Source organism: Macaca nemestrina, chromosome 4 (genome assembly GCF_043159975.1).
Source record: "Macaca nemestrina isolate mMacNem1 chromosome 4, mMacNem.hap1, whole genome shotgun sequence".
In the NCBI taxonomy this organism is placed as follows: Eukaryota; Metazoa; Chordata; class Mammalia; order Primates; family Cercopithecidae; genus Macaca; species Macaca nemestrina.
This window is the reverse complement of record NC_092128.1, coordinates 59,300,840-59,317,317: the sequence shown is the minus strand read 5'-3', so window position 1 is coordinate 59,317,317 and position 16,478 is coordinate 59,300,840. Positions and strand designations below refer to the sequence as shown.

At 34.6% G+C, this 16,478-nt stretch overlaps 1 long non-coding RNA gene across 3 annotated transcripts in view; it reads right to left on the bottom strand.

Moving 5' to 3' along the window:
* Positions 1-7,032: 7,032 nt before the first annotated feature.
* LOC105475384 (uncharacterized) overlaps positions 7,033-16,478 on the bottom strand; it is a 41,290-nt gene continuing 31,844 nt past the window's right edge. For 2 of the 3 annotated variants that reach the window (XR_011622081.1, XR_983306.3), the window contains exon 5: positions 14,331-14,930. This is a non-coding gene — a long non-coding RNA (uncharacterized lncRNA). Of the gene's footprint in view, positions 7,142-14,330; positions 14,931-16,478 lie in introns of those variants that run through there. The other variant, XR_011622082.1, reaches the window with a different exon arrangement.

The following is a 16,478-nucleotide window of genomic DNA, read 5'->3' as shown; positions in this document are numbered from 1 at the left end:
GATTTTAGTCTCTCTCCATTTTTGCTATGTAGAAATATATTTTGGTTTGATGATACACTACCTATTAAGCATCTTTGACAGTTGAAAAATATAAGATGAAGATAGCAATGTAACCTTTGATAATGGTAACTAACAACAAGAATGGGAAAATTCTAACATTGCAAGGAGGGAATCATTGACTTCTACAATTATGAAAGGCCTCCTTTGTCTATATAGTGTAATCCAAGATTTGTCTAAAGACTGACTGTGGTAACCAAAATGCCTGTACTACTACTACTGATGATCTCAATATCATCATGATTTATTGCTCTGAAGTAGTTTCATAGAATTTGGCAATTTAGTAGTGGTTAATATATCAGATTATCCACTTAATGATTTATTCATTGTCACATTGCTAAGAATGGAAGGAAATGAAGGCATGAACAGACCAGGTAAAATTTGAAGCCGGCATCTGTACAGAACTGGCTGGGCATCACAATAGTTGTATCTACATTAAAAATGATGATTTGGGAAGAAGCACAAATAGGGCAAAAGAACCTATAAAGAGAGGTGTAGGGATACAAAGAACCAAGTTTGTTAGAGTAGGCAATCTTATGATGTTAAAATAGCAAAGAATTTAGAATCAGGAGACTTAATTTGAATCCAGTTCTGACACTTACGAAATTGAGGAGCTTTGCACTTACATAAATTAATACAGAGGTATTAGCTATTATCATTAATTTTACTTAGAGTCACTGCCTTTTAGTTAATGTAATATATGTATTCTAGATTAAAATAATTGGTTAATGCGGACATGAATGTAATTGTAAGTCAAAACCTGGTTTCTATTTCTAATCTACTGAAATGTTGAAACTTGGTGAGTGGATCAATATTTGAATTTAAGCCATCAAAGATTGCTTAGTAACTTTGGAGTGTCTTGATCATTTTAAGTCATTAAGCAAAATACAACTTATCAATATCAACATGGGCTTGGCATCATTAGAGGGGAGGAACAATTCTATTTTTATATCTTATTCCAATTGGAAAATAATCAGTTCACATAAAGATGCTTCTTTTTTTGTGGATAAGACATTTCTTTAAAGCCTTGTCCGTTAAGCATGTCATTTGTAGACACATTTCTACTAGTATAAGATCTTTAGGTAAAAGATTATCAGATCTTTTGATTCTGTTCAGTTCATTAATCATGACTAATTTGCCATTTTAACTCTTTTACTTTCTGGAAACAAAAACACATGTTTTCCTATATCAATTTACAGGACAGAAGAGAAGCTTAGTTGACAATGCAGATTCTTCCAAGAGTTGCCTGATACACATACTTTAGACATTCTAAAATTACATTTTTCCAGGCCAAGTCACACAATTATGTTACTAAATATGAAAATGAGATTACACTAAGAGCTATAATGATATTTCAGGGAGAACAAAAATCACATTGTGTCTAGTTTATTATATGCATTAATTCAAGGTTATTTTTTAGACACGGGTTGGTCACTCCCCTTGACCATATGTTCCTGATTTAGTTGTAAAACCACACTGACTATGACAATAGATTCTTTAATAGTGCTTTACAAGAGTTTAAATAACAAGGCTGCATGTACTACAAATTAGTGAAAGTTACAAATTTTATCACCAAAATTATTTTATTCATTAAATAAACATTGAGAGCCTACTTTGCGTCAGCATGTTCTAAGGGCTGGGGGCTGGGTAGTAGAGTTATGAAAAATTAAACACTAACCCTACTCTGAAAGATTTTTGTTTGTTTGTTTTTAGAGGCAAGCAGGTAGGAAATACATCTTTACAATACAGTTTGATAACAGCAGTGGGAGCGATTTGTACAAGAGTGCTGTGGAGCACAATAATGGAGTGGCAGATGCTGCCTCATTAGAGAAGCAGAGTTGAGAAGTTAAGCTTAAAACTTGTCTTAACAGGTACAGATGACTTTTAAACAACTCGAGTTTGAACTGCATGCATCCACTGATAGTGATTTTTTTTTTCAATAAACATGTTGGAAAAAGTTTTAGAGATTGGTGACAATTTGAAAAACCTCAAAGGTGACCTGTGCAGTCCAGAAACCTCAAAAAAATTAAGGAAAATGCTAGATATGTCATAAATGCATAAGATATATGTAAATATTAGGCTGGTACAATTACTTTCGCACCAATCTAAGACTAGTCTATTTATCACTTACTGCCATAAAATATATACAAATCTATCATAAAAAGTTAAAATTTATCCAAACTTAAGTATGCACTTAGAGACTCTACATGATGACATTCATAGTTGAGAAAAATCCAGACAAATGTAAAGATGCAATGTTCAACCATAGTGGATAACATTAACTCTGTTACATACTGTACTACTGTCATAATTTTGTTGCCACCACCTGTGATTTTAACTGTTGTGAGAATCTGCTGAAATGCCGTGTGATGCTAATCATCTCTGTGTGAGCAGCTCCTCACTCCGGTAAATTGTACAATGCAGTTAAAGTGGTCATTCATGGTTCTCGTATATTTTTCATCGCATTTAGCGTGTTACCGTAAACTTTGAATAACGTCATGAGACCCATTCGAAATGCCACTAGTGATGCTGGATGTGCTCCCAGGAAGGAGAGGAAATTCATAACATTACCAGAAAAGTTGAATTACTTGATACATACTGTAGATTGAGGTCTGCAGCTGTGGTTGCCTGCCATTTCAGACAGATGATTCATCTTCTAATAAACATAAACCTGTGGTATCAACAAATACAGTACAGTACTGTAAATGTATTTTTTCTATCTTATGCTTTTCTTAAAGACATTTTCTTTTCTCTAGCTTATTTTATTGTAAGGATGTGGTATATAATATGTGTATATATTTGCGACCAGCCTGGCCAACATGGCGAAACCCCGTCTTTCCTAAAAGTAAAAGTTAGTGGGGGCATGGTGGCCCGTGCCTGTAATCCCAGCTACTGGGAAGGCTGAGGCAGGAAAATTGCTTGAACCGGGCAGACGGAGGTTACAGTGACCCGAGATTATGACACTGCACTCGTCTGGGCAACAGAGCTGGACTCCATCCCAAAAAAAAAAAAAAAAAAAAAAGTTATACATGACTGTTCAACTGCGTGTGGGGCTGGCACCCCACCTCCCACATTGTTCAAGAGTCAACTGTACTTTAAAAAAATATTTACACTTTACAGATGAAGAAACTGAGATAGAGAAATTAAGAAACTTTCTTATGTATATACAAGTATTGAAGGGTGCAGTTCACGTGCAAATCCATTCTGTGAACCCATTTACAAATATGTTTTCCTGCTGAATACTTAGCTGTGCCTTTTAGACACCAAAAAGATCAAGAGTTACCATTTTGAATTGGATCAAAGGAGTGGAGAAGTAGTGAAAAGCATGTTTATAAACTCCTGATGGTTTTGTAATTAGCACACTGGTTCCTCTCTGTTACAAGAAAAAAATGTAGCAAATGTGCTGAGTGGACAAAATAGAATTGTGATAGTGAGGGGCTGGGCTTTTTGTAGGTTTATTTGCTTTTATGTATGCTGCTGGGTTTTTTTTTTTTTTTAAACGTTTCTGTTGATCAAAGAAAAATGGATTTGTGGTCCACAGAGAGATTAAAACCCTAATATAAAGTTTAAATGCTAAAACAGACTTTAGTTCCGGCTTACTCCTACTCTGTTAAAGTAAGCAAAAATTATTCTGAAGTGTTCCAAAAGAATTGTAATACCAATGTATTCTCCCAGCACATACAACAGGCAGGTTAGACTTATAAAAATACAGTGTGGTTTATACATTTTATACTAATTTATATGATTTATTAAATGTCATGGGTATTAACATTAAGGGAAATAAAAAGTACTGAAATGCAACTCTTTTATTAAAGAAGAGAAAAGAAATAACTCTTCAAAGCCCAATCTAGAATCCCTATTTATTAAATCAATAAAACAAATGGATAATAAGCAGTGGCGTATATTCATTAATTCTACAGAACAAAATACACATTGTGGTTTATATTAAAATCTATGGATAAAACTTTTTCTTGTCCTCAACATAATAGATTTATTTAAATTATAGGTTACTCTTTAATGATATTTAATATTTTTATAATGGTATGGATGGTTCATATATAGTTGAGAGATTTGATACTTTGATATGAGTACATTGAAAACCCACAATGAAATACTAATTATCATTAACTAGGCACATAGCACCAAACATAAGAAATATAGGCATGTAGGGATGCATAAGTTCTTCTGCAAAGGTATGGCATCCTGTTTTTTTTTTTTTTTTCATGCTGTTTTGTTTTGGGATGACGTATAAAGTAGCCCTTTTTTAAAGAGAGGGCTTGAAATCTCCTCTCTTTTGTACACAAACCATTGTATGTTCCAGGGTAACATGAAGTGTCATCAGTGGGTAAGAAAATAATGTGGGCATTTTATTTTTAAGCTATTATTATGCAACTTAAAACCTACTCCTAAGATTAGACCTGTTGGATTAAATGAGCTCTAATTTTAGGAGTAGGTTTTAAACTGTACGATAATAACTTTAAAAAAACACACAAGTGCATTGGTACAGACTGATGATAATTTCATGTTGCTCAGTCATAAAACTGTTAGTAGAAATAGGATTAGATTTGATGTTTTGAGTTTTTTGTCCCAAGATGATTTTCTTGAATTAATTTATTTTATCTCTTATTTATTTTCAGAATATAAACATGTGACATAAAAACAAATCATCCAAATACCATAATACATCAATGAGGTCCTATTGAATTCAAAACTCCTTTGTACATTTCTCATATTTCTGTCACACCTGCTTACTATCTAAATAGCATGAGGGGCAGAGGACCTGAAACTCTGGACAATACAAAATAAATAGGATTATTTTTATCTTTACAGAATTTTGACGTTAAACAAGATTTGAGAATAATTTTAAAACGTGTAATTAAATGCTAAACTGTCTACTACACTTAAGTGGTTAGTACTGAGAGCTCTGAGAATATGCTACTGATCAGAGTTTGTATTCTCAGAGAAAATTCCTTCAAGTACAGAGCCTCTAAAAGTGTATTTGCTGGACCAGCACCAACAATATTACCTGCCACACCGTTGGAAATGCAGGCTCGCACGTCCCACCTGAGACCTGCTAAATCAGAAACTTTGGGAGATTCTGATGTGCGCTCAAGTCTGAAACCACTGACCATGGGATGAGGTTTGACTAACGAGTTTGAGAAAATCATGGAGTAAGGAGTCTCTGGCAGATATGTAAGGCAAAAATTCACCTTTGTAGAGGATAAAAATTAGATTTCCTTTATTCACTACAAGAACTTAGGATGATAGCTGGAGACACCTGTATTTAGGACTTTCAACAATATGCCCTCTAGTAAATATCATTATAAAACAAATTATTTACTTTGGGAAATAATAAAAATATGTTATTTGCGTTTTAATTTCCAATTAAAAAATTTTCATTTTAAAAATGTTTCTGGTTAAAGTTTTGCCTTGAAAGAATTATTTTCAATTTTAAATATTGTGTTTTAAGTAGAGATTGTATAGATGTGTAGATCTCAATAAAAACTCGACTATCCTCTCTTGCTTATATTCTAAAATATACACTTGAGAGAGTGGTTCACAAAATTTTTAAAAAATACACAAAAGAATACCCTTATAGCGACACCTGGAGAATGCAAAAGATTTAGTATGTTTTTCTTCACATTTTGCATAAAACTTAACAGAATTATTGAGTAACTACTTGTTAACTGCTGATATTTCTGAAACGCTAAAAGAATGTCACTTATCTTTGGCGTATTTGCCACAGTACTTTTATTAAGATAAAATAAAGACTAATATACCTTAGGAAGATTTTCGAGTAAGCATTTCAAATTAACCAGAAAATTTAATATACTGGAACACTATGTTAGCTAGAAGGATAGGATTTTATTAAGTAAAAAACAGTATGCATTATAAATTTTAATTCTTTCTAACCGTTTTTCTATTTACGTTCACATGAAGAGCCACACCACAGTACTTTTAACAGTTGGAGTGCATAAAACACAATTAGCTCTTAGCAGAGTGAGATGAACCATATGTTTGAGTTAATTAGTTCTCTTTGTTCCTGAAATGTTTTTTCTAACTCCTTTGTCATAGTTTTGTCACATTTTACTCCTTTTCCCATTCCTTCACTGCCCTTCACACAGCTGATAAAACATATTTTAATGAAATCCAGCTTAAATATATTAAAAATGTTCCCACTGCAAAATAAATAAATAAATAAACAAATGAATACACAAACTTAGCTGTTTACAAAGCTATTATCATTTAATTTATTGGTTAAATGTAAACACTCAAGAATATTAACAATGATGAAACTTGATTGCTAGCAATACATTTTCCAAATTAGTTTAGTTTGTACATATATGAACTAAAAACTTTTAAAAGGTGAAAAATGAAAATATTTATTAAACCAAACCAGTTTCTTCTGATGAACAATGTTAAGTAATTAAATTATGATCTTTTAATTAAATTCACTGAATATTTTAAAATCACAGAGACAGATTTATAAATCTAGGTTCAGAGTCCTGTTATGTGAGGAAATCTTACTAAGGAGGAGCCCAAAGTTCCAGAATTGTCCTGTTTCCTCCACTCTTTTGTTTTGAGACTTTGGGAAAGTTATTCAATATCTAAATTGCAATATTTTTCTCTGCAAACTGATAGAATAGTGACCTCTCATTGTATGGCTATGGTTAATAAATTATTGTATGGCTGTGGTTAATAAATGAGATTATGCCTTTAACACCCCTAACAGAATGTCTGCCAGTATGTTTTCTACAAATGCTAGCTGTTGCTTTAATTACCTTAGTAATGAGAGTTTAATTTGTGGCCGGGTGCGGTGGCTCACACCTGTAATCCCAGCACTTTGGAAGGCCAAGGCAGGCGGAACATGAGGTCAGGAGATCGAGACCATCCTGGCTAACATGGTGAAACCTTGTCTCTACTAAAAATACATAAAATAAGCAAAGTGTGGTGGCACGCACCTGTAGTCCCAGCTACTTGGGAGGCTGAGGCAAGAGAATCGCTTGAACCCAGGAGGCAAAGGTTCCAGTGAGCCGAGATCGTGCCGCTGCACTCCAGCCCGGGCGACAAAGCGAGACTCCATCTCAAAAAAAAAAAAAAAAAAAAGTTTCATTTGTTACAGCTTTAACAAAAGTTTCTCATGATGGGGAGCATTTTGTTGCCACAACTGAGGGTGGGGTTTATTGTTATCCAGTACAGAGAGGCCAGCCATGCTGCTAAATTTTGTATAATGAAAAGGGGAGCCCCAGAGCAAAGAATGATTTGGTTCCAAACGTCAATAGGACTGAAATTGAATAACTCTGTAGCACAACATGAATTAGTACTGTGTTCTACATGGTGTATTTTGAAAGTTCTTTTTGAATTGAGTAATAAAACGTAATTCAATAACTGGTCATTGAATTCTAACAAATAAAATTTTGTTGAACAACTTTTTATACATGTATCAGTTATGTGTGATACTTTGTCTAAGTAAAGTGTTGAAGAAAAATCAGTCTAACTAATGCCTTAAAGTTGTTCAGCCACCATCATTTAACATTTAAACTTTGATTTCCACTGTTAAGGGCACACTTGTGTTTTCATTTGTGTATTTCTGAAAGTGAATTCTCACTTGCCCTTCCAGAAGGTCAGAATTTCATAGCCGAAAGGTGTGTTCATTATAAAAATAATTCTATTGAATATGTGCATTTTTCTAATGTCAATTTAATAATACAATAAAAGGAGAAAGGTCACTTGAAGAATCCTTGATACATTTCTTCTCACAGGACATGTCTGATCTGTTAGCAAATGCTGTGGGCTCTATCTCCAGAATTTACTACTTACAACCTTCACCATTCATCTTAGTTCAAGCCAACTTCATTTCTTCTTTCCTAATTAATTACCCAGCATCTACTTTGTTCACTGGAAAATTTCCCATAGGGATTTAAAAAAAAAAACACACAGAATTGTTTACATTTTACAGAAGGAAAATTAAGTTCCTCCTTTGCTAAAATTCTTGAATTGTATCTTATCTCACCCAAAGCAAAGCAGAGAAGTACACAGTGTCTGCAAGAACATATGTCTCTCTGTCTTACTTCTCTGACCTTATCCCTGACCACCCCTTCCCTCCTTCTCTCTGCACCAGTCATAATGCCTCCTACCAAGTTGCTGTTCTTTGAATATTCCATCCAAAGTAGGAGCCAGGAACTTTGCACTTGATATTTTCCCATCACACTCTTTCCCCTGACATTCACATGGCTCCCTCTCTCCCTCCATTGCATATGTGCCACCTTCTCAGCGAGACCTTTCCAAACCACCTATGAAAATAGCAATTCCAAATGCATCCTCTATCCTGCTTCTCCCCTCCAGCAATCCCAATTCTGATTCACTGCCTTAGTTTTTCTATAGCAATTATCACCATCTAACATACTTTATATTTCACTTGTTAATTTGTTTACTGTCTGCTATCATTAGAAGGTAAACTGCTTTAGGGAAGGAATTCTTGTTTGTTTGTTTTTTCTCGTCTTTACAGCTTTTTCTCTAGTGTCTGGAACAATGCAAGACACATAGCAGGAGCAAGTTGGTGATTAAAGAAGAAGTTGATTAATGGGTACAAATATACATTTTGGTAGAAGAAATAAGACCTACTATTAGAGAGATCAGTAGGATAACTATAGTGTACAGTAATCCATTATACATCTCAAAATAGCTAGAAAAGAAGAATTTGAATGGTTGTAGCATAAAGAAAAGACAAATATTTAAGGTGATGGATATCTCAAGCATACTGATTCGATCCCTACAAATTATATAAATGTATTGAATTATCACATGTATGCTGAAACTTTTTACATCTGTTATGCATCAATAAAAGCAAAAATAAACAAATTTTAATAAATCACCATACAGCAATATAATGGCTGATGTCTGTAAGGTAGTAATTTTACTGTAAAAAGAGCTACATTATTGAACCTTGTTGAACTCTTTTTTTTCCCTTCCTCTACAGCAGCATTCAATAGAAGCACCTATGACTCAATGGCTTTCTTTTTTCTTTTCTTTTTTTTAATTTTTTTTTGAGACAGAGTCTTGCTCTGTCACCCACGTTGGAGTGCAGTGGTGCAGTCTTGGCTCACCGCAACCTCTGCCTCCCAGGTTCAAGCAATTCTTCTGCCTCGGTCTCCCAAGTAGCTGGGACTACAGGCGTGTGCCACCATGCCCGGCTAATTTTTATATTTTTAGTAGAGATGGAGTTTCTATGTTGGCCAGACTGTTCTCGAACTTCTGGCCTCAAGTGATCTGCCCACCTTGGCCTCCCAAAGAGCTGGGATTACAGGTGTGAGGCACAGTGCCCAAACTGTCACCCCATTGGACAACACAGCTCTAGAACAAGAGAGAAACCTTCGTATTCTATAGGCCTAAGCTTATGTCCACAAGTACAGGAATATTGCTACATTCTGATGAACTTTAATATGTTTTTATGTAAGTATAGTAAACTAATTTTGTATTATTGAGATATATATATAGTGGTTTTTATTACCTAGGAAGGCATATGACAGAATTTACACATTTTAACACATTTTGGAATTAACGAGTGAGATATTACCTGAAAGTTATTTGCTTTAGCTCTATTTCTGAAGAATGGATCCCTTTATTATATTTTATTGATATCATTGAATTCTACTTGAAAAACACTACTGATAAATTGATTTATAAAACCGTCTGTCCATGCCAATTGTGGAGACTTCTATAGGTAAGAAAATCCTTTCCTATATGAGGCCAAAATCTAACTTAACGTATCTTTATTAGATAGGCCCTAGTAGTTTCCTCTGAAGCCACAGAGGGAAGTCTGAATATTTCTCCATATGAAAATTGCTAGAGTATTTTAGTATTGAACATAAAGGCCAGAGTCTTCTCTTTTTCTCTTTAAACAGAATTCATGTTTTAAAACAATTCCTTTTTATATTATCTTGTCCCCAAACTTCCCTTTTCTTATATATGACCCCTGGATATGCTTAAGTTTAAAGAGTCAATGTGATATTGTTAGCTTTGAAGATGTAGGACCTTTGTGCAAGGACTAGAGAGCGGCTTCTGTGATCTGAGCATGACCTCTAGCCAACAGCTAGCAAGGAAATGGGATCTCAGCCCTGCAACTGCATGGAACTATGTTTGACAACAACCCGAGTGAGTAAACAAGCATATTCTTCCCCAGGGCCTTCAGTGTGAGCCCAGCTCAGCAGATACTTTCATTTTCAGCCTTGTGACAGCCGTAGCAGAGAACCTGGCCCAAACCTCCCAGACATCTAACCCAAGCAGCTGTGAGATAATGTCATAAGCTGCTAACATTTGTGATAATTTGTTACACAGAAATAGAAAATTAACATAAAACAAATGGTTTAAAACTGATTAAATAAGAGAAATGAAGTCTAGATTTTGTCAAGATAATGGCAAATTATTTGATCATTCCTCAAATCACTGTAGCTTCCAGGTTCATTTGAATTAATGTCATTGAAGTCATTAATGATCTTGTCATTTCAATGAACCCTCAGTAGGCTTTAACTTCCATAATCTTCCATAGCATTTGACATTTTAAAAGATGCTTTTATTTTAATTAAATATTGGTCAAAAATAAATGAATGTTTTTATATGCATATGAAAAAATTAGTATGCCAAGTTATTGCCATAGATAACACATTTTTTGTACTTTTTTACAGTATTTTTTTCCAATGAAATTTTGCCCGATTGAAATTGTGTAGGTAAAGAAAAAGTAAGCATTGGCTTTAGCATTTTTTTTTCTTTTTTTTTCAAGTTATTTCCCTGTTAACTTTTTTTTAACTTTTAAGTTCAAAGGTACATGTGTAGGTTTGTTGCCTAGGTAACTTGTGTCACAGGGGTTTGTCGTATGGATTATTTCATCACCCAGGTATTAAGCCTAGTACCCATTCGTTATTTTTCCTGATCCTCTTCTTCCTCCCACCCTCCACCCTCTGATAGGCCTCAGTGTGCGTTGTTGCCATCTGTGTTTCCATGTGTTCTCATCATTTAGCTTCCATGTATAACATACGGTAGAACATACAGTATTTGGTTTTCTGTTCCTGCATTAAATTGCTAGGGTAATGTCCTCCAGCTCCATCCATGTCCTTGTAAAGAACATGATCTCATTCTCTTTTTATGGCTGCACAGTATCCATAATGGCAAAGACATAGAATCAACCTAAATGCTCATCAGTTACAGACTGGATAAAGAAAATGTGGTATGTATACACCATGGACTACTAGGCATTAGTACTTCTGATAGCCACATTTCATTGCAGGCTTTTTGAACTTAACTCTGGTTTTCCATATGTGCAATTCTTAATCTATATTATTTATTTTTTAAGACTCCATTTATTGCTGGGAAATTATACTATATCTAACCTATTTTTTATACCTTCTCAGCATTTCTTAATCTTAACTTCCATAGCAAAGACAGCAATGTATTTGCTATCTTTTCTACCTTATCATCTGGGAATGTGGTTATGCCAGGGATGCCTTTCTCAAGTTATGAACAATATTGGTGAAAGTTGGTGCTGTTAAAATATCACTACAACTCTTTTTGAGATCAAACAACAGACAACTTGGTGGAGTGGAATGGGCAACATTCTAGAAGTCGGGGGAGCTGTGAGGATTGCCCCTCTGTCACTACCAGGCTGGGCTCTGTCTGTAACTTCAACATCAATATCAGCAACCTAATTACTCATTTCTCCCTCAGTTGCCTGATCCCTGAAGGTAGGGACTGATCAGATAACCTTCCTCTCATGTCTAAATATATTAATATACTAATAATATAAATATACTATATATTATATTTAATATTTTGAATCCCCAAATAATATAAAGTTTCAGGAATAACCATCTACTGATTCAACTTTTGTACTTTTCTCCATTTAAGATAATTTTATCAACAAACCTGTGTCGTAAAAATGACAGGGATTTCTCATGATTCCTATATGAAATACTGGTATTTGATTATTATAGTTTTGTCATTACTATGTAAATATCAGCAGTTTTAAAGTTACTCTAAATACAGTAGAATATTATTCATTACTACAGGCTCATTTTGTCCTCTAATGACATTTCAAATGAGCATGTTCACAAATAAGTGTCCTACTTGAATTAGATTGATATCGATTGCAAGAGAAAGCCTCTTGTTTATTACTGAAGCAATTGGCTTCCTAGGAGCTGATGAAAGTGGAATGATTGTAGATTGCATGGAACTGACAAATCCTCTGAAAAAAGGTTTCTCTAGTGACAATACTATTGTTTTAAAATGAAGGTTAGACTTTTCTAAGCATATTTTCTCTATATGTGAATTTGTAGTAGTTATGCTTGTTTTGTTTTAGTTTTTCATTTAATCCTTCCAGTTATTTTCTTCAAAATAGCCCAAGATAAAGGAAACAAGAAAGTTAAAAATAGTAATGTATGCTATCATTACAAATCAAAGATATAAATTATTATATTCTAGAAAACCATCTATTTAAAATTGTAATAATTTTTGGCAATGTACATTGTATATGCCAGTGAGTAGGGTAGAAGATTAAATGAGTGACTTTTTAAAAATGTAACTTGCTTTTACACTGTTGGTGGGAGTGTAAACTAGTTCAACCGTTGTGGAAGACAGTGTGGCGATTCCTCAAGGATCTAGAACTAGAAATACCATTTGACGCAGCAATCCCATTACTGGGTATACACCCAAAGGATTATAAATCATGCTACTATAAATACACATGCACATGTATGTTTATTGTGGCACTACTCACAATAGCAAAAACTTGGAACCAATCCAAATGTCCACCAATGGTAGAGTGGATTAAGAAAATGTGGCACATATACACCATGGAATACTATGCAGCCATAAAAAGGATGAATTCTTGTCCTTTGCAGGGACATGATGCAGCTGGGAACCATCATTCTCAGCAAACTATCACAAGAACAGAAAACCAAACACCGCGTGTTCTCACTCATAGGTGAGAATTGAACAATGAGAACACTTGGACACAGGGTGTGGAACATCATACACCAGGACCTGTTGTGGGGTGGGGGACTGGGGGAGGGATAACATTAGGAGAAACACCTAATGTAAGTGATGAGTTGATGGGTGCAGCAAACCAACATGGCACATATATACCTATGTAATAAAACTGTACATTGTGCACATGTACCCTAAAACTTAAAGTATAATAAAAAAATGAAAAAAAATTAACTCACTTTCATTGAGCATCTATTACTTTCTAGAGACCGTTGATAATGGATTAAATATTAAAAAGACACAGCTCCCAATCTCAAAAACTTACAGTGTAGCAGGTGAAATAATGTACACATGCAAATAATACTAGGTAGACTCTTAATATATTAGTCACACTCACTAAGGTCTATGGGCCATGAAAACTATTCAGTGATTCCTGAGGGATAATGAAAAATATTTCGCAGAGAATTTTTTTTTTTGAGCTAGCCATTAATGGATTAAAAAAAATCAGAAGCGTACTACATAAAAACGAAGTTTCATAGTGGATACAAAGGAGTTTCCAAGTATATGGAACAATACAGGCAAAGACAGTGGGTGACAAGGAAGAATATCTTTATGGCTGGAAGATAGTACTTTCAGAATAAAGTAATGGTGCTTGGAGGGGAAATCACAAAAGATAATGGTAAACTGTCATGGAGGGCTATACTGTCCACAGAAGGTGTTTTTAGGGTTAACTTAGAAATTTGATTTTCTTTAGTAAGGCAGTGAGAGATAAAATTTAAGCAATATCTTACTGAGGGGCATACTTCTCTTTTTAAACATTGTTTTGAAAAAAAAAAATCATCAGCCGGGCGCGGTGGCTCACGCCTGTAATCCCAGCACTTTGGGAGGCAGAGGCAGGCGGATCACGAGGTCAGGAGATCGAGACCATCCTGGCTAACACGGTGAAACTCCGTCTCTACTAAAAATACAAAAAATTAGCCGAGCGTGGTGGCAGGTGCCTGTAGTCCCAGCTACTCAGGAGGCTGAGGCAGGAGAATGGTGTGAACCCGGGAGGCGGAGCTTGCAGTGAGCCAAGATTGCACCACTGCACTCCAGCCTGGGCGACAGAGCGAGACTCCGTCTCAAAAAAAAAAAAAAAAGAAAAAAAGAAAAAAAATTATCTATGTATACAAGTAGGGAAAATAACGTAATGAGTGCCCATGTACTCATCACCAGCTTCAACGTGGCTAATCCCGTTTCATTTATATCTTCATTCACTTTCTTTGCCCTCCCATTACAGATTATTCTGAAAGAAATCAGATATTTCATCATTTCATCTGTAACTATTTTAGTATGTATTTTTAAATGGTAAGGACTCTTACAGCTGGGAAACTTTATTGCCTTTATCACCCTTCAATAAACAATGATTCTGTTACTGACAAAGCTGGTCCACCAAAATGTGGGGTCTTTCTCTGTTTGGTGTCTTGAAGTCAGTACTCAACCAAATGTGAGCCACAAGCAATGCAGGTTTTATTCAATGGCCACGGAATTGAGAAGTGGAAGCGTGACTCACAAATCAACTTCTCATTTCAAGAGAGTTGGCAAGTCACAGATATAGGGCATCTCTAATGAAGGGGTTCGGCATTAAAGACAATGGGAGAAACATTCATATCGTCTCGGGGAATGTGTGGAGAACTTAGATCTGTAGAGCCCCCTCCTTTTTGTCCTCTTATGCTTTCTTCTGGTCGTTGTCATGGTAATTGTTAATTGTCATGGTGCTGTTGGAAGTGTCATTTAGAATGGAAATAGATTATAATGAAGTTAGAGGTTCTTCAGAGGTCAAGTGAACTGCCATCTTGGATATCGCCAGTCTCAGCCGGTTAGGTGGAGAACTGCTCATTGCAGGCATTCTGTTTCTTAAAGACAAGCAAGGGTGGGGTAGAAATTCAGCTATGTCATGTTGGCATTACACTGGGCATTATACTGGGTAACAATTCCTTAATATTAAATAGCCAGTTGTTTTTCACATTTCAGGAATTGTTTCATAGTTTTTGTTTTCTTACAGTTTGCTTGAATTAGAATCTATACATTGTGGTTAGTTGACAGCTGTACCCTCCTTCCATCTCTCTCTCTCTCTCTTTTTTTTTTCCTTGCAATTTGTTTGTTGAGAAAATCTGGTTTATTTGTCTTACAGATTTACTTTCAGTCTGAATTTTGCTGACTCAATATTTACTATCATTTAACATTTTCTTCTATTTCATCTGAGTTGGTAAATCTGGATTATAGAGGTTTGATTAGCTGAGATTGAGCCACTGCACTCCAGCCTGGGCAACAAAGTGTGAGATTCTGTCTCAAAAAAAAAAATAAAAATAAATTTAAAGAAATAAATGTACTAATTTTTTATTCATGCATTATTTTTTCTTATGCCTATGTTACAGTGTCCTACCTATTTGTAATTTAAGTATAAGCAACCAACTTTATCTTTGCCATATGATTATTTCACTATTCCAACATCGTTTATTAAGAAGTTCATGTTTTCGTAGACTTAAGATGCTATCTTTATAACATACTTTTTCCATATTCAATTTTTCTGTATCCAGAATAAAATCTAATTTTAATTTTATTGCTTTGCATTAAATTTATACATTACTTTAGGAAGAAAATTTTAAGATGTTCTCCTATCCAAAAATATCTTTTCTTTTGTTCAGTTATACTTTGATGTCTTGCAGTAATCTTTGTAAATTTTTCTCTTATAAGTTTTGGATTTTTTGTTAAGCTTATGCTTAGGTATTCTTCTTATTGTTATGTTTGTTATTTTATTTTCTATCATAAATTGTTTCTATTCTTTCATTACATTTTTTCTTGTTTTTATGTATACAAAAGCCACTAATTTTTTTGTATGTTGATTTATAACCTGCTGTTTTAATTTCGTTTGTAACAGTTTTCCATAAATTTTTTGTTTGTTTTCCAGTTATATATTCCTAATCATATTCTAGAAAACAGAAATAGTTTTGCTTCTTTACTTTCAATTCTAACATAAGATTCATGCACTTTTCCAACCATAAAAAAATGTATTAAATTACAGATGATGAGCAGGGGAAATATAATATTTTTGTTTATATAGTTTGTTTTTGTCAATTTGTTTATTTTTTGAAATGCTGTCTTTATTCAGTTTTGAGACCCTGGCTAGAGGCTGGTCAGTTCCCCCCGCCTTTTTTCTTATTATACTTTAAGATCTGGTATACATGTGCAGAATGTGCAGGTTTGTTACATAGGTATACACATGCCATGGTGCTTTGCTGCACCCATCAACCTGTCATCTACATTAGGTATTTCTCCTAATGCTCTCCCTCCCTAGCCCCCCATCCCCGGACAGGCACCAATATGTGATATTCCCCTCCCTGTGTCCTTGTGTTCTCATTTTTCAACTCTCACTTATGAGCAAGAGCATGTGGTGTTTGATT